General features: G+C 40.3%; 7 non-coding genes across 7 annotated transcripts; 2 read left to right on the forward strand and 5 right to left on the reverse strand.

Moving 5' to 3' along the window:
• Positions 1-73: 73 nt before the first annotated feature.
• Positions 74-156, reverse strand: trnal-cag (transfer RNA leucine (anticodon CAG)). The gene has a single exon. It is a non-coding gene; the product is annotated as a tRNA-Leu (tRNA).
• A 5,933-nt stretch (positions 157-6,089) lies between these two features.
• trnar-acg (transfer RNA arginine (anticodon ACG)) lies at positions 6,090-6,166 on the reverse strand. Its single transcript has one exon. It is a non-coding gene; the product is annotated as a tRNA-Arg (tRNA).
• A 442-nt stretch (positions 6,167-6,608) lies between these two features.
• trnay-gua (transfer RNA tyrosine (anticodon GUA)) lies at positions 6,609-6,695 on the reverse strand. The gene is given in 2 exon segments: positions 6,609-6,644; positions 6,659-6,695. It is a non-coding gene; the product is annotated as a tRNA-Tyr (tRNA).
• Positions 6,696-15,860: 9,165 nt separating this feature from the next.
• On the forward strand, positions 15,861-15,932 carry trnag-ucc (transfer RNA glycine (anticodon UCC)). The gene has a single exon. It is a non-coding gene; the product is annotated as a tRNA-Gly (tRNA).
• Positions 15,933-16,019: 87 nt separating this feature from the next.
• trnad-guc (transfer RNA aspartic acid (anticodon GUC)) lies at positions 16,020-16,091 on the reverse strand. Its single transcript has one exon. It is a non-coding gene; the product is annotated as a tRNA-Asp (tRNA).
• An 840-nt stretch (positions 16,092-16,931) lies between these two features.
• trnag-ucc (transfer RNA glycine (anticodon UCC)) lies at positions 16,932-17,003 on the forward strand. The gene has a single exon. It is a non-coding gene; the product is annotated as a tRNA-Gly (tRNA).
• An 87-nt stretch (positions 17,004-17,090) lies between these two features.
• On the reverse strand, positions 17,091-17,162 carry trnad-guc (transfer RNA aspartic acid (anticodon GUC)). Its single transcript has one exon. It is a non-coding gene; the product is annotated as a tRNA-Asp (tRNA).
• Positions 17,163-17,944: the final 782 nt, after the last annotated feature.

Genomic DNA, 17,944 nt, shown 5'->3' on the forward strand with positions numbered 1-17,944 from the left:
GTTACTGTATCACTCGGACATGGTGCCAGAGAGTTAAATACTTGAGCCTGAACGCACAGCCAAAGATTTGGTTTGTCAGGAGTGGGATTCGAACCCACACCTCCAGGGAAGACTGCGACCTGAACGCAGCGCCTTAGACCGCTCGGCCATTCTGACACGCACACTTTGCTGGAGCTGTCTCCTAGGAGCCACATCGAAGCACCATGACATGGAAGCTGGTGTTTCACAGCTTGCCCAGCTCCAGCAGTCCGCCTCGTTGGCGCAGTAGACAAAAAGCATTAATTTAAAGCCTGTGTACAAATGCGACGGTGACGCATACAACGTGAAATGCCCACAAAGTGGACGTCATAAGCGAGAGTCGTTTCTTATGCGATGAGCTTGTCTTAAAGGTTACCGAGAACCTGCTCTTTCATGTACAAAGGTATGTTTCGGTATAAGTTATTGTTACTAAAACTTGTATTTATACTAAATGAATTATTGATTGTTGATTGTCGATTGTTTTTAGATGGGTCTCCATGAAGAAAATCCTCTTGTTAACATTTCTCTTATGACAAATCCTCTGATAAATCGATCTGTAATATTGAAGGATGAGGGGCAGATCAGATACATGATAGATAAAGTTTTCCATGATATGATAGATATTATCAAACAACCCAAGCATTTTCCATTCGGAGAATTACAGTATTTAATAGCTTAGTCCTTATAAACAATCCATTAATAAAGTACATTATTTACTAGGCTGCTTACCCGAATATGCAATATGATCCTCATAATGATCTCAGTGAAATGAGGTAAGCGCTTGTTTTATATAAACTAAATGTTTGACCGTGATGCTTATTTAGGCCTATGCCAGTCTATAAAAAGATAATATAGCTTGAAACACTAATATTTTAGAGGGAGTAGTTAAAGTTTGCACAACCAGTGTTTGGTCTTATTAACCTGCTACCCATAATTAAACGTCATGTAGCCTACTTTTTGATTACTTGACCTGCAGATTAACGGCAGCACCAGCGGACATAAACGAGATCTGTGCATAACAGGGTTTTATGTGTCCCCAATATACACAATCAAGAGAGTGCACGACTCCATAAGGTAACGTAAACTGCACACACTTGATTATGTAATGTATGAATTCAGGGACGCGTCTCACAGCGCAAAGCATAACTTAATTACCCATGCTTAATCGGTCATCGATGAGGTCTATTGGGTTTGAAGGGTTACCGACAATAAATCAATCGAATAATCGTTAGCATCCCTAGTTTAATCAATCGTAAAAGTAGTGTCAATGTTATTAAAATGCACACACAATCTATCACTTAATCTATCCAATACAGGGCTCTAGACTAACTTTTTGCCTTGCTGCGCCTTTTTTTCTTAGGTAAACCACGCATTGCATAGTGTTTTATATTTACATTAAAGATAAATAAGGCAAGAATATGAGAATTAATATTTTATATTTTTACACCTACACAAATATCTTGTGCTAGTGCACTTGTTTAATTAAAATCTTTGTAATTGTAACATTCAACATGCCATACAGTGGCATCAAATAAACTAAACTAAACCGTATAATCTTTTGTATTTACAAGTAATGTTAAGTTTTATTCTCGGCCTATGCCTAAATCCAAAAAGCACTAAATAATTTATATATTTATAAATTACTCTAATTAAACTAAATAACTATACATTACGCTAAATAACTGAAATTGGCTATATACAGTAGGCCTAATCTTGGGGTGACGCAGTGGCGCAGTAGGTAGTGCTGTCAGCTCACAGCAAGAAAGTCGCTGGTTTGAGCCTCGGTTGGGTCAGTTGGTGTTTCTGTGTGGAGTTTGCATGTTCTCCCTGCATTCACGTGGGTTCCCTCCAGGTGCTCCGGTTTCCCCCACAGTCCAAAAACCTGCGGTGCAGGTGAATGGGGTAGGCTAAATTTTCTGTAGTGAATGAGTGTGTATGGATGTTTCCCAGAGATGGGTTGCAGCTTGAAGGGCATCTGCTGCGTAAAAACATGCTGGATAAGTTGGCGGTTCATTCCGCTGTGGTGAGCCCGGATTGATAAAGGGACTAAGCTCAAAGGAAAATTAATGAAGTCCTAATCTTAATCTCTGATTAAAACAAAAGTAATCTAGCAATGCCCCACCACTGATAAGCAAATGGCAGAGAAACAATGCAACCTCAGAATTCGCGGAAACAGCAGTGAGCACTTTTTCTGAAGTTATGCCTTTCTTTTTTAAATTTAATTACTGTGCGTTTAATGTAAATAAATCAATAATGAATAAGCCTATAAGTGTATCCTGTGTGTGTGTGCGTGCGTGTGTGTGTCCACCAACTGTGTCTTTCATTACTGAAGCAGCTCTCTTCCAAAATCAAAATTTACTTTGTCTGTCTAGCAATATTTCGACAATATTTAAATTTAGATGAGCCTAGAGTCAAAATATGCAGAAACTGTGCAGCTGCACATTAAATCTGAGGTTTCATCTCATCTCGCTCTCGCTGTCATCCAGACATCGATATGTAGACACCACATAAACATCACGTCGTGAAATTGAGGCCGGTACCAGCTGAAGCCCTTGTGAAATGTCAAAATACAGCACTGAAATGAACAGTTAATGTTTTTCAGCCAAAAGTCAATCTAGGATATCTCTAAAAACGCAATCAGAGCCAATGTTATTTTCATGATTACCAGCAATCTCTAACCACCAGAGGTCGCTGGTAAGCACTCACCCTCACAATAACCTATGGACTACAAATCCGCCATTCATGGTCTACATTTTCATATACGTACTCCGTTCACAAACACACATGCTTCCTTATTTTGACTGATTACATTTGCACCAGCTGAGGATTGTCAGAGACTGATTACACACACTATTTAAACAACACACACACTCCCTGCCTTTGACGAGTCTTGTTATCTCTATAGTGACACTACAACGCGGTTTCCTAGTCTAGTTTCTCCGTGTTTTGATCTTTGCCTGGTTTTCCTTTCTCCTTGTCTGCCGCCTGTCTACCGACCTCTTGCCTGTGTTTAACTACGATTCTGGACTGCCTTCATACATCTGTTTGCACCTGTGTTGACCATTGCCTCCCTGAGTTTGAATAAACCTGCACGTGGATCCTAAACCTCAGTTGTCTCTGTCGCTCCCCGTGTTACAGAAGACTCGGCCTAACATGGATCCAGCGGGGATTAAAATCATGTGCCTGCGTCAGGGAGCCCGGTCAATCGAAGAATATGTGGAGGACTTTATTGAACTATCACATTTAACATTGATAAGTTAGGTATGTCTCATGATATTTTTTCATGGTGGGCTATCTGAACCACTATACTCACAGATGCCATTAAATGATCCTCACTGTTCAATAAAGAACTATTGACCTGGCACTACAAATGAGTGGGTCCCCCTTCACCGTAGGAGAGGTGGAGGAAACTCCTAAATGTTTTTTGGGGAGGGGCAGTGTACAGCATGAACAGATGACAACAGGGCTTGCTGTACACTCCACCGAAACATTAATGCTGGCATCACCATCTCTCCAGTATACGGTACATCCTTCAGCTCACAAGATGGCCGCTCTCAATCCTTCAGCTCACAAGATGGCCGCTTCCAGTCCTCCAGCTCACAAGATGGCCGCTTCCAGTCCTCCAGCTCACAAGATGGCTGCTTCCAGTTCTCCGGCTCACAAGATGGCTTTCTGTTCCTGCCTTTGTTCCTGCCATAGTTCCAGTTTGAATAAACCTGCACGTGGATCCTAAACCTCAGTTGTCTCTGTCGCTCCCCGTGTTACAGTTATGTAGAAATAGTGTTGCCTAAATATTACATTTCTAATAAAATTCAAACCAAAATACAATTGCATTTTTAGTTTGATAAAAATACACGGAAATAAAATAAAATCAAAAGTTGGCTATTTTGTAATTAGTTTTAATATTAATAAAAACATACTTCGACTATTTAAGCTTAACGGCTATACGCTGCCAATGGCCATTAATAAATATTATTTTACTTTGTACTGGATTATAATGTATATTTTACAATAAAAACTAAAACAATTCATAACAAATCAGAACTGTAGACCTGCAGTGTGTAGCCTAAACTGTATGCAGGGGGTGTTGGTCAATGGCCTACGGCGCATAATTGAACTAATATCTCCTAATAACCTAAAAGAGCCTAATTTGAGAGATTTAAAAAATAAAAGACACTTTAAAAAAGGAACAACACGCAAATCGACAACAAATAAAACTGGTTGCGTGTTTCAGCACTTGCCGCTCCATACCAAGGTGTGGGGCTGTGTGTGTAGCGCCTTTAAGCAATGTGTGTCAATCAACTGCTGCTGGTGAGAGAGCACGCATAAGTGCGCAAAGCAGGTAAAGATATAACAAAGCAAGTTCATATTATAAATATTTTATTAACGATACTTATCGAAAATTCATTTAATTTTACCCCTCGAATAGAATTTTTAGTTACACCATTAAGAAATCAGGGCACTCTAGAGCCTGCAAAACTTTGTAATAAAATAATATTCTTAACCTTTTTTTTTTTTTTTCTTTTTTTTTTAGAAAACCGTTTTCGTTTATTTGGTCAAAATGAATGTGGTATGTATGCTATTAATCTATGTATAACAATTGCTAAGTATGTGATTTGGATAAGGAGAAATATGGCTAAACATGATGGGAAGAGAGTGGATATATGGCGTATGTTTAAAAACAGAATGGAGATGGCTGTAAAATTGATATTCAAATATTTTATAGTACAAGAAAAGGAGGATGTATTTATAGAAATAATGGTAAAAGGGAACGTAATAGTTGAATACAAGGACAACATCTTAAGTTGGTTATGGGAAAAATATGAAGTCTAATAATGAGTGTTGTAACTATCATGTGATTTTTGTGTGATGTGATCATTTCTTTGTAAAAATGTAAATATTTGATTTTAATTAAAAAAAAATTAAAATATCTCATCTGAACTCGGAGGCAAAGCAGGGTTGGGCCTGGTTGGTACTTGGATGGGAGACCGCCTGGGAATACCAGGTGCTGTAAGCTTTTTAAATTCCTTCATTTGGCAGCTAATACACTTCCCAAAATATAAAAAAAAAAACCCTCTGAATTCCTCTCTGAACTCTGGAACCAGCCAAGTCAGTGAACCCACTTCCCCTGATTCCATTCGGGGTAAAGTAGGTACAGTGACTTGGCTGGTTTAACTTAGCAAGAGCTGTCGGTGCCCCGGAGCAGAAACAGAAAAAAAAAAAAAAAAACAGGTAAACAATTGAGGGGACAAGGGCCTTGTTTCTGTCGGTGCTGTGTCAATGCAAGCTGAGCTGCGCTCGGCTCCTGGTGCTGCGCCTATTTTTAAATAGCTAACTCTTGACGGCTGCTCTCGCTTACGGCCATACCACTCTGGCAATGCCTGATCTCATCTGAACTCGAAAGAAAGACAGGGTTGGGCCTGGTAGGGACTTTTGCAGCAAGTAGGCTGGGTTTACGATTGCTAAGCTAGAATCCTTTGATCCATAGTCATAAGCGTTATCCTTTGTGCCACTGGCACTCCGTTCAGCACCTTGTTAGCACCTTGTTAGCACATTGTTTGAAACAAGGACAAGGCTCTGTCAACCTGGAGTTCCATCACCACACATTCTGCTTTGTTTTATAGCAAGACGTTGTGTGGATGGGATGCTCTTACAGGATTCCTGACAGTCCCTCCATAGAACCCCTGAGATCCAGGGTCGGAGACTCTCTTCTCTCCAAGAGGAGGTTAAAAGCCATAGTTTCTTTTATGCATGTTTTATCAGAGCACTTAGGTATTGCTACAGCTCAGAGACTTACAAGTGGAAGAGATTACGCTGCAAGTTGGCTGGGTGACTTCTAAGTGGTAGGGACTTATGCAACAAGTAGGCTGGGTTTACGATTGGTGTAGCTGTAGTAGACGTTAATAAAAATCTAGCGGTTGGGGCAGCCTTTGAAACCAGGGGAGCACCCCACGGGCTCTGTGATTGCGGCCTCTTAAACTCAACACACTCCAGAGTGGACCTGAACAGTTCCAGTGGGGGCGAAAGGCGACTGCAGTGCACTGGCTGACATCAAAGCAAAAAGACCAGAGCGAGCCAGCCAGCCAGGAGTCGAACCTAGAATCTTCTGATCCGTAGTCAGACGCGTTATCCATTGCGCCACTGGCCCTGTCTGCTTATCTTTTCATCTTTATCTTGTTGCTTGTGATAAGGACACAGCTCAGTCAACACAGAGTTCATTCAACACGGAGTTCGTTCAACACATGCTGTCCTTCGTTATTATGGCAAGTTGTGGTGTCGATAGGATGCTCTTACAGTGCATGTGACAGTCCCTCCCTAGAAGAACTGTGATCCAAGGTCTGAGACTTTCTCCTCTCCAGGAGGAGGTTACAAGCATTAGATTTATTTTTGTCAGAGCAGCTGCAGCATACTTGCGTGGAGGCCCACAGCTAGACTTGAGGGCAAGCTTCTGCAAGACCTTCCCTGGTGGTCTAGTGGTTAGGATTCAGCGCTTTCACCGCCGCGGCCAGGGTTCGATTCCTGGTCAGGGAACTTACTTTTGAGCTATGAAAATATATGCCAACTGCACAGGCATGAAAGGGCAAAAGACCTCCTTCGAGCCGGAGTCGAACCAGCGACCTAAGGATTACCAACAACACACCTACAGTCCTCCGCTCTACCAACTGAGCTATCGAAGGCTTACGAGAGTCCAACACAAGCCCACCCCCTTAAAGTTGCTGCAGTCCGACTGCTGGAAAAAAAGGGCAGTGGCAAAAAATACTCAAGGCTTCCCATACCGGGAGTCGAACCCAGGGCGCCTGGGTGAAAACCACGAATCCTGACCGCTAAACCATATGGGAGCTGCCACTTATGAGGGCAGTCTTGGCAAAAACTTCAGTTCTTTCTAAAACAAAATTACAAAGACAATATCATGATTTGAAAAAAGCAATACCAAAAGATTGGATTGAAATAATTGAAAAAAAAAAGAGTTGCGGGATAAGGAAGAATTACCAGAGGTCTATTTTAAGAAAAAAAAATGGAGAAAAGATCAATATGAGCTTATGTACAGTTAAGAGTTTTTATGTTGTTTTTAGATCAAAGGCTTTTATAAGACCTATAGCATTCAACTACTGGAAGGAAAGATATGAGGATTTAAATGAAAAAGAAATATGGGGAAATGTCAGAATGAAATATATTGAACCAATTTTACAAAATTGTAATTATTTATTGAGACATAATTGCATATTAACAGAAATGAGATTGTGTAAAATGGCAATTGAACAAGATATAATATGTAAGGTGTTTAGGAAGGAAGGGGAAGGTTTATTACATTTGTTCTTCTATTGTGAAAAGTTGGAGGAATTATGGAAAAATTTAAGAAAATTGCTAAATCGTTAATAGGGGACATATATGTGGATGAACAAAAGAACTGGGAAAAAAAATATTTATTTGGTCAAAATGAATGTGGTATGTATGCTTTTAATCTATGTATAACAATTGCTAAGTATGTGATTTGGATAAGGAGAAATATGGCTAAACATGATGGGAAGAGAGTGGATATATGGCGTATGTTTAAAAACAGAATGGAGATGGCTGTAAAATTGATATTAAACTATTTTATAGTACAAGAAAAGGAGGATGTATTTATAGAAATAATGGTAAAAGGGAACGTAATAGTTGAATACAAGGACAACATCTTAAGTTGGTTATGGGAAAAATATGAAGTCTAATAATGAGTGTTGTAACTATCATGTGATTTTTGTGTGATGTGATCATTTCTTTGTAAAAATGTAAATATTTGATTTTAATTTTAAAAAAATTAAAATATCTCATCTGAACTCGGAAGCAAAGCAGGGTTGGGCCTGGTTGGTACTTGGATGGGAGACCGCCTGGGAATACCAGGTGCTGTAAGCTTTTTAAATTCCTTCATTTGGCAGCTAATACACTTCCCAAAATATAAAAAAAAAAACCTCTGAATTCCTCTCTGAACTCTGGAACCAGCCAAGTCAGTGAACCCACTTCCCCTGATTCCATTCGGGGTAAAGTAGGTACAGTGACTTGGCTGGTTTAACTTAGCAAGAGCTGTCGGTGCCCCGGAGCAGAAAAAAAAAAAAAAAAACAGGTAAACAATTGAGGGGACAAGGGCCTTGTTTCTGTCGGTGCTGTGTCAATGCAAGCTGAGCTGCGCTCGGCTCCTGGTGCTGCGCCTATTTTTAAATAGCTAACTCTTGACGGCTGCTCTCGCTTACGGCCATACCACTCTGGCAATACCTGATCTCATCTGAACTCGAAAGAAAGACAGGGTTGGGCCTGGTAGGGACTTTTGCAGCAAGTAGGCTGGGTTTACGATTGCTAAGCTAGAATCCTTTGATCCATAGTCATAAGCGTTATCCTTTGTGCCACTGGCACTCCGTTCAGCACATTGTTAGCACCTTGTTAGCACATTGTTTGAAACAAGGACAAGGCTCTGTCAACCTGGAGTTCCATCACCACACATTCTGCTTTGTTTTATAGCAAGACGTTGTGTGGATGGGATGCTCTTACAGGATTCCTGACAGTCCCTCCATAGAAGACCTGAGATCCAGGGTCGGAGACTCTCTTCTCTCCAAGAGGAGGTTAAAAGCCATAGTTTCTTTTATGCATGTTTTATCAGAGCACTTAGGTATTGCTACAGCTCAGAGACTTAACAAGTGGAAGAGATTACGCTGCAAGTTGGCTGGGTGACTTCTAAGTGGTAGGGACTTTTGCAACAATTAGGCTGGGTTTACGATTGGTGTAGCTGTAGTAGACGTTAATAAAAATCTAGCAGTTGGGGCAGCCTTTGAAACCAGGGGAGCACCCCACGGGCTCTGTGATTGCGGCCCCTTAAACTCGACTCACTCCAGAGTGGACCTGAACAGCTCCAGTGGGGGCGAAAGGCGACTGCAGTGCACTGGCTGACATCAAAGCAAAAAGACCAAAGCGAGCCAGCCAGGAGTCGAACCTAGAATCTTCTGATCCGTAGTCAGATGGGTTAACCATGGCACCACTGGCACTGTCTGCTTGTCTTTTCATCTTTAGCGTCTTGCTTGTAATAAGGACACAGCTCAGTCAACACGGAGTTCATTCAATGCATGCTGTGCTTCGCTATTATGGCAAGTTGTGGTGTCGATAGGATGCTCTTACAGTGCATGTGACAGTCCCTCCCTAAAAGAACTGTGATGCAGGGTCTGAGACTTTCTCCTCTCCAGGAGGAGGTTACAAGCATTAGATTTATTTTTGTCAGAGCAGCTGCAGCATACTTGCGTGGAGGCCCATAGCTAGGCTTGAGGGCAGGTTTCTGCAGGACCTTTTCTGATGGTCTAGTGGTTAGGATTCGGCACTTTTACCGCCGCGGCCTGGGTTCGATTCCCGGTCAGGGAACTTCCTTTTCACCTCTATGGTGAACTTTAAGCTCTAGCTATGAATTTATATGTGAACTGCACAGGCATGAAATGGCAAAAGACCTTCTTCAAGCCAGAGTCAAACCAGTAACCTAAGGATAGCCAACAACACACCTACAGTACTCTGCTTTACCAACTGAGCTATCAAAGGCTTATGAGATTCCCACACAAGCCCACCCCCTTAATGTTGCTGCAGTCCGACTGCTAGGCAAAAAGGGCAGTGGCAAAAATGCTCAAGGCTTCCCAGACCAGGAGTCAAACCCAGGCCAACTGGGTGAAAACCAGGAATCAAACTTGGCACAAACTTCAGTTCTTTCTGACCATGCGCACTTCACTGCCCCTCTTGCACAAGTACCAATCATACATTTGCGCACTCTCTCATACACAGTCTCATGGTTTCCGTAAGCTAGAATCCTCTGATCCATAGTCATAAGCGTTATCCTTTGTGCCACTGGCACTCTGTTCAGCACCTTGTTAGCACATTGTTTGAAACAAGGACAAGGCTCTGTCAACCTGGAGTTCCGTCATGACACATTCTGCTTTGTTTTATGGCAAGACGTTGTGTGAATGAGATGCTCTTACTGGATTCCTGACAGTCCCTCCAAAGAAGACCTAAGATCCAGGGTCGGAGACTCTCTTCTCTCCAAGAGGAGGTTAAAAGCCATAGTTTTTTATTCATGTTTTATCAGAGCACTTAGGTATTGCTGCAGCTCAGAGAATTAAAAGTGGAAGAGATTACGCTGCAAGTTTGCTGGGTGACTTCTAAGTTGTATGGACTTTTGCAACAAGTAGGCTGGGTTTACGGTTGGTGTAGCTGTAGTAGACGTTATTAAAAAACTGCAGTTGGGGCATCCTTTGAAACCAGGAGAGCACCCCACAGGCTCTGTGCTGGCGGCCACTTAAACTTGACTCACTCCAGAGTGGAACTGAAGAGCTCCAGTGGGGGGCGAAAGGCGACCGCAGTGCACTGGCTGTCGGCAAAGCAAAAAGACCAAAACAAGCAAGCCAGGAGTCAAATCTAGAGTCTTCTGATCCATAGTCAGACATATTATCCACTGCACCACTGGTCCTATCTCCTTAGCTTGTCATCATTAGCTTGTTGCTTGTAATAAGGACACAGCTCTGTCAATACGGAGTTCATTCAACGCATGCTGTGCTTTGTTATTATGGCAAGTTGTGGTGTCGATAGGAGCATGTGACAGTCCCTCCATAGAAGAACTGTGATCCAGGGTCTGAGACTTTCTCCTCTCCAGGAGGAGGTTACAAGCATTGGATTTATTTTTGTCAGAGCAGCTGCAGCATACTTGTGTGGAGACCCACAGCAAGGCTTGAGGGCAAGTATCTTCTCTCCCGTCCCTGGTGGTCTAGTGGTTAGGATTCGGTGCTCTCATTGCTGTGGACTGGGTTTGATTCCTGGTTAGTTCTTGAATGAGAGACCCCCTGGGATTACCAGGTGCTTAAAGCTTTTTGAATTCCTTCATTTGGCAGCTGATACACTTCCCAAAATACGAAAAAAACAAAACAAAACTCTGAATTCCTCTCTGATCTCTGGAACCAGCTAAGTCATTGTACCCACTTCCCCTGATTCCATTCGGGGGAAGTGAGTACCCTGACTTGGCTGGTTTAACCTAGCAAGAGCTGTCGGTGTCCCGGAGCAGAAACCGAAAAAAAAAAAAACAGGTAAACTATTGAGGGGTCAAGGGCTTTGTTTCTGTCGGTCTGGTTAGTACTTGGATGGGAGACCGCCTGGGAATACCAGGTGCTGTAAGCTCTTTGAGTTCCTTCATTTGGCATCTAATACACTTCCCCGTGTCACAGGTCTGCTGCTGGTGTCTTTTCTCACATTCATCTTATTTGGGAGGGGTGGGACAAAAAAAACACAGGTAAACAATTGAGGGGACAAGGGCGTTGTTTCTGTCGGTGCTGTGTCAATGCAAGCTGAGCTGCGCTCGGCTCCTGGTGCTGCGCCTCTTTTCAAATAGCCAACTCTTGACGTCTGCTCTCGCTTATGGCCATACCACCCTGGTATTTAAAATTAAGATCTAAAAGTGGCTTAAACATTGAACTTGTTCTACAACGGCAGAAAATGAGAAGAGAAGAGATTAAAGAAAGAATGGAAGGAAAAAATTTGAAAAAGGAGATGCAAGAAAAATTTGTTTTAGTGACAGTGACTCAGAATGAATGGTGGTTATTGGTTTATCCAATAATTATCCTAATGAGTAATGTATGTGTGGTATCACTGAATGTAAGAGGATTGTCAAAATGTGAAAAGTTTGAAAGATTAACGTGTTTGACAAAAAAGTGTGATATATTATGTTTACAAGAGACAAAGTGGGAAGATGAGATTAAAAATGAGATGAGAAAATTGTGGAATGGGGAAATATTTAGTAATGGAGATATAGAAAAGAAAAGAGGGGTAGCAATTTTGATAAAAAGAGGGATTTTTGAAAAAGTTGAATTAGACTATAAAGACACAGACGGAAGAATTATAATTGTAAAAGTTATGTATAATGGGAAAAGTTTTAGAGTATGCAACATACATGCATCAAATGAGGAAAAGGAGAAATATAACTTTTATAAGGAAATAGATAAGTTAATAGATAAGAATGAAAACATATTTATTTTAGGAGATTTTAATGTTGCCATGCAAAGAATAGATATAGATGACTCAATGGATTTTAGAACAGACAGAGGAAGGAATGAACTACAGAATTTAATGAGGAAATGTGATTTGGTAGATGTATGGAGAGAGCAAAATGGTATGAAAAGAGAATATTCAAGAAGACAAATTGTAAATAGGATTTTAAAGCAAAGTAGAATTGACTTGTTTTTATGTAAGAAGAAAGAAGTACAATATGTTAACAAAGTTTTCTACAAAACCTATAGTGAGAGTGATCACGATTTTTTATGGATAACGATGAATTTTAATGAGATTGAAAAAGGAGCAGGAGTGTGGATACTCAACACTGAGTTGTTCAAAATAGAAATGTATAAAATGGAAATAGAAAATATAATAATCAATAGTGTGAATGATGAAATGTTTGAAACAGAAACAAGTTTATGGTGGGATAATCTGAAAAATAGAATAAAAGAATACTCAATAAATATATCAGAAAAAGACAAAAGGCAAAAAAATTCAAGGAAAATCAAATTAGAAAAGAATGGGATGAAGAAATGAGTGAAGTAAATGGGATAAATGTTGACAAAATAATAGAATTACAGGAAAAGCTGAAGAAAATCGAAGAAGAAAAGTGTAAGGGAGTAATTATTAGAAGCAGAGCTAAAGACATTGTAGAAGGAGAAAGAAGTACAAAATACTTTTATGAATTAGAAAAAACAAGACAGAGAGCAGCTATAATCAAATGTATAAAAACACAAGATGGGAAAACTGTAGAAGACAAAGAGGGAATTTTAAAGGAAACTAGACGATTTTATAAGGAATTATTTACAGAAAATGGAGTAGTTTTAAATGATGAAAATTTCTTATTAGATAAAATAACAGTAAAATTAAATAAAGAGGACGAGGAAATGTGCGAGAGTGAGATAACAGATTTAGAAATAGAAACAGCTATTGATCAGTTGAGAAATGGGAAAAGTCCAGGAATAGATGGACTACCAGTTGAGTTTTATAAAGTTTTTAAAAATGTTTTAAGTCCTATTTTAAATATAATATACAGTGATATTTATGAAAAAGGGGAGTTAACTAATAGTATGAAAAAAGGAATGGTTAAAATGATTTATAAAAGAAATGGAGACAAGGAAGACTTAAAAAATTATAGACCCTTAAGTATGTTGAACACATGAGAATAGGAAAAACAAAGGTTTTACCAGAAAAAATCCAATTTAAAGAGGAGAAAACCAATATGAAGATTTTAGGTATAAGGGTTGGTGAAAATGAAAATGAAACAAGGAATTTAGTGTGGGAGGAAGTTTTAAAAGGAATGGAAAAAAGATTACATTTCTGGAAATTAAGAGGTTTATTTTTAAAGGGAAAGTTTTAGTTTTAAATTCCTTATTTTTATCAAAATGTGGTATGTTTTAGGTACAGTGAGTTTGCCAATGAGTGTATATAAGAAGATAAAAGCTATCGTATTAGATTTTATATGGGACGGGAAACCTTCCAAGATAGCTTATGATACCATAATTGGTAAAGTAGAAGAAGGGGGGTTAGGTTTAATTGATCCACTCATCAGAATGAAAAGCATAAGAATAAAAACTGTAAATAAATACAGGAAAGAAGAAAAACACGTATGGAAAGATGCGATGACATATTTTTTAAATAAATGTGGGGAAATGCAAGAATATATATTATGGATGAAACTTAAAGAGAATATGATGAATGGGATTCCAGAATTCTATAAAGAAGTTATCAAGGCATGGGGAGATTTTAGAAAGCATATTGATTGTACTTTTAGTAAAGAAGAGATTTTAAAGCAACCGCTGTTTTTAAATGATTACATTAAAAAAGGGAATTACACTATTTTTTATAAGAAATGGTATTATGCAGGAATAAAGCAAATTAAAGATATCTTATATGAAGTGATACCTGGTTATGTACAGGTGCAAGTAATAAAAGATGCAATAATAGAAAACTATGAAAACGAAACTAAAGAAGTTATTGAAAATCAATTTAACAACTTGAAAAACAATATACCAAAAGAATGGAAAGAAATGATAGAAAATAATTTGGATATGCACAGCGATGAAGGAAGGGTGATTAACTTTAAAGAAAATCAATATGCTTTCAAAGATGGTATACTGAAGATGTTTTATTCATGCTTATGTAAAGACGTGTTTGTTAAGCCCAAAGCAGAAGAGTACTGGAAAAGATTATATCCCAATATAGAAACAAAGGAAATATGGCAAAATCTGAGAGCTTGGTGGAAAAGTCCAGTTTTAGAGAATTTTGATTACATTTTAAGGCAAAACTGTTTATTAAGTGAAATGAGATTGTGTAAAATAGGTTTGGCAAATGATGCAAGATGTAAAGTTTGTAATGAAGAAGATTAAAAAAATTAAAGAAATGATAAATGAAATGGGGATTGAAAAACAGATTGTTGATGAGGAAATATTATTTTTATTTGGTTGTAAAACAGAAGGTAAAAATACAAGGTTCATTAATTTCATTTTAACAGTTGGAAAAATTGTGATATGGAATAGAAGGAATATTGTTAAACAAAAGAATGGCAAAATATCTGTGTGTAAATTGTTTGAAAGAAAAATGTCTGTACTGCTTAATGCTCTTTTCCATTATTGTAACACGAATGACAAGATTGATGTATTTGAAAAAGACTTTTTATGTGGGAATATATATGTTCAAATGAATTTATATAATGTACATGTATTATTACCTGAATGTAATTGTTTTTAATTTTTGATATAAATGAAATTATAAAAAAGCTGCCTTCCAAGCAGTTGACCCGGGTTCAATTCCCGGCCAACGCATTTTTTTTGGCTGCTGTATATATCACTTAGTCCGTTGCCACCTTTGTGAAAAGGCAACAGCCAAAAAGTAAAAGTCAAAGGAGACCTCCCCGTTGGGGAATCGAACCCTGGTCTTCCGTGTGACAGGCGGAGATACTGTCCACTATAATAACAAGGATCTGCAGAGTAAGAAAACCCGTTCTCCCCGCACAGATCAGCAATGTAATCCAATCCTAAAAGCATTGTCTGCAGTGCTGGCACTAAAGACCTTGGCTGACAGCAAGAGGAGGGTAGAAAACTGGGCTTGGACAGTTTTTCTTCATTAATAATCCTTGCTTCTTCATCAGTCTTCGACTGGTCATCAGCAGTAACTTTAACAGTGCATCACACAGGAGAACGTTATTAGCATGTTTTGCAGCAAACAAAGCACGCCATTCATTCTTACACATTGCCCAGCTTTTACTCCACAAAATGTCAGCTTGCCCTTTCATGAGCTGCATCCAGTCAACCCTTGCAATGACATTCAAACCGGGGGAGCTCATTACAGTGAATACTGGGTGACAGAAGATGAGAACTCCACCACTGCAGAGTGAAATTATCGACCTCCCATTTTTTGGGTGAGGTTGTACCTTCGAACGCTTTATCCAACCTCAACGTCAGAAAGAGATGGGATCCATACTCTACATTTTTTTTTTCGCCCACACAAAGAACTCCTTGGTCGAAAGCTTTCATTTTCTACACTTCTGTGAGAGGATGTCTACAAGCGTTGGTAATATAGTGGTGAGCATAGCTGGCTTCTAAGTATATTCCCAGCAAATGTATTCCTTTTGGCTGCCGTAACATTACATGGCCAGGCGCCACTCTTGTGAAGATGTCCCATGACATGTGGGTAGATCAGTGCATTTTGAGATGGTTGGGATCCATATGCTGGACATGTTTTTCAGAGCCGAACCAAGACAAAGAGGGCCTTGGTTGAAAGCATTCTTTTTGAGCTCTTCTGGCAAGAGGCGTCTGCAAGCGTTGGTGGTATAGTGGTGAGCATAGCTGCCTTCCAAGCAGTTGACCCGGGTTCGATTCCCGGCCAACGCATTTCCTTTTGGCTGCTGTATATATCACTTAGTCCAGTGCCACCCTTGTGAAAAGGCAACAGCCAAAGAGTAAAAGACAAAGGAGGGCCTCCCCGTCGGGGAATCGAACCCCGGTCTTCCGCGTGACAGGCGGAGATACTGTCCACTATACTAACGAGGATCTGCGCAGTAAGAAAACCCGTTCTCCCCCCACACAGATCAGCAAAGTAATCCAGTCCTAACAGCATTGTCTGCAGTGCTGGCACTAAAGACCTTGGCTGACAGCAAGAGGAGGGTAGAAAACTGGGCTTGGACAGTTTTTCTTCATTAATAATCCTTGCTTCTTCATCAGACTTCGACTGGTCATCAGCAGTAACTTGAACAGTGCATCACACAGGAGAACGTTATTAGCATGTTTTGCAGCAAACAAAGCACGCCATTCATTCTTACACATTGCCCAGCTTTTACTCCACAAAATGTCAGCTTGCCCTTTTATGAGCTGCATCCAGTCAACCCTTGCAATGACATTCAAACTGGGGAAGCTCATTACAGTGAATACTGGGTCACAGAAGATGAGAACTCCACCACTGCAGAGTGAAATTATCGACCTCCCATTTTTTGGGTGAGGTTGTACCTTCGAACGCTTTATCCAACCTCAACGTCAGAAAGAGATGGGATCCATACTCAACTTTTTTTTTTCGCCCACACAAAGAACTCCTTGGTCGAAAGCTTTCATTTTCTACACTTCTGTGAGAGGATGTCTACAAGCGTTGGTAATATAGTGGTGAGCATAGCTGGCTTCTAAGTATATTCCCAGCAAATGTATTCCTTTTGGCTGCCGTAACATTACATGGCCAGGCGCCACTCTTGTGAAGATGTCCCATAACATGTGGGTAGATCAGTGCATTTTGAGATGGTTGGGATCCATATGCTGGACATGTTTTTCAGAGCCGAACCAAGACAAAGAGGGCCTTGGTTGAAAGCATTCTTTTTGAGCTCTTCTGGCAAGAGGCGTCCGCAAGCGTTGGTGGTATAGTGGTGAGCATAGCTGCCTTCCAAGCAGTTGACCCGGGTTCGATTCCCGGCCAACGCATTTCCTTTTGGCTGCTGTATATATCACTTAGTCCAGTGCCACCCTTGTGAAAAGGCAACAGCCAATGAGTAAAAGACAAAGGAGGGCCTCCCCGTCGGGGAATCGAACCCCGGTCTTCCGCGTGACAGGCGGAGATACTGTCCACTATACTAACGAGGATCTGCGCAGTAAGAAAACCCGTTCTCCCCCCACACAGATCAGCAATGTAATCCAGTCCTAACAGCATTGTCTGCAGTGCTGGCACTAAAGACTTTGGCTGACAGCAAGAGGAGGGTAGAAAACTGGGCTTGGACAGTTTTTCTTCATTAATAATCCTTGCTTCTTCATCAGTCTTCGACTGGTCATCAGCAGTAACTTTAACAGTGCATCACACAGGAGAACGTTATTAGCATGTTTTGCAGCAAACAAAGCACGCCATTCATTCTTACACATTGCCCAGCTTTTACTCCACAAAATGTCAGCTTGCCCTTTCATGAGCTGCATCCAGTCAACCCTTGCAATGACATTCAAACCGGGGGAGCTCATTACAGTGAATACTGGGTGACAGAAGATGAGAACTCCACCACTGCAGAGTGAAATTATCGACCTCCCATTTTTTGGGTGAGGTTGTACCTTCGAACGCTTTATCCAACCTCAACGTCAGAAAGAGATGGGATCCATACTCGACATTTTTTTTTCGCCCACACAAAGAACTCCTTGGTCGAAAGCTTTCATTTTCTACACTTCTGTGAGAGGATGTCTACAAGCGTTGGTAATATAGTGGTGAGCATAGCTGGCTTCTAAGTATATTCCCAGCAAATGTATTCCTTTTGGCTGCCGTAACATTACATGGCCAGGCGCCACTCTTGTGAAGATGTCCCATGACATGTGGGTAGATCAGTGCATTTTGAGATGGTTGGGATCCATATGCTGGACATGTTTTTCAGAGCCGAACCAAGACA

The sequence above is a fragment of the Danio aesculapii genome, chromosome 4 (assembly GCF_903798145.1).
Source record: "Danio aesculapii chromosome 4, fDanAes4.1, whole genome shotgun sequence".
In the NCBI taxonomy this organism is placed as follows: Eukaryota; Metazoa; Chordata; class Actinopteri; order Cypriniformes; family Danionidae; genus Danio; species Danio aesculapii.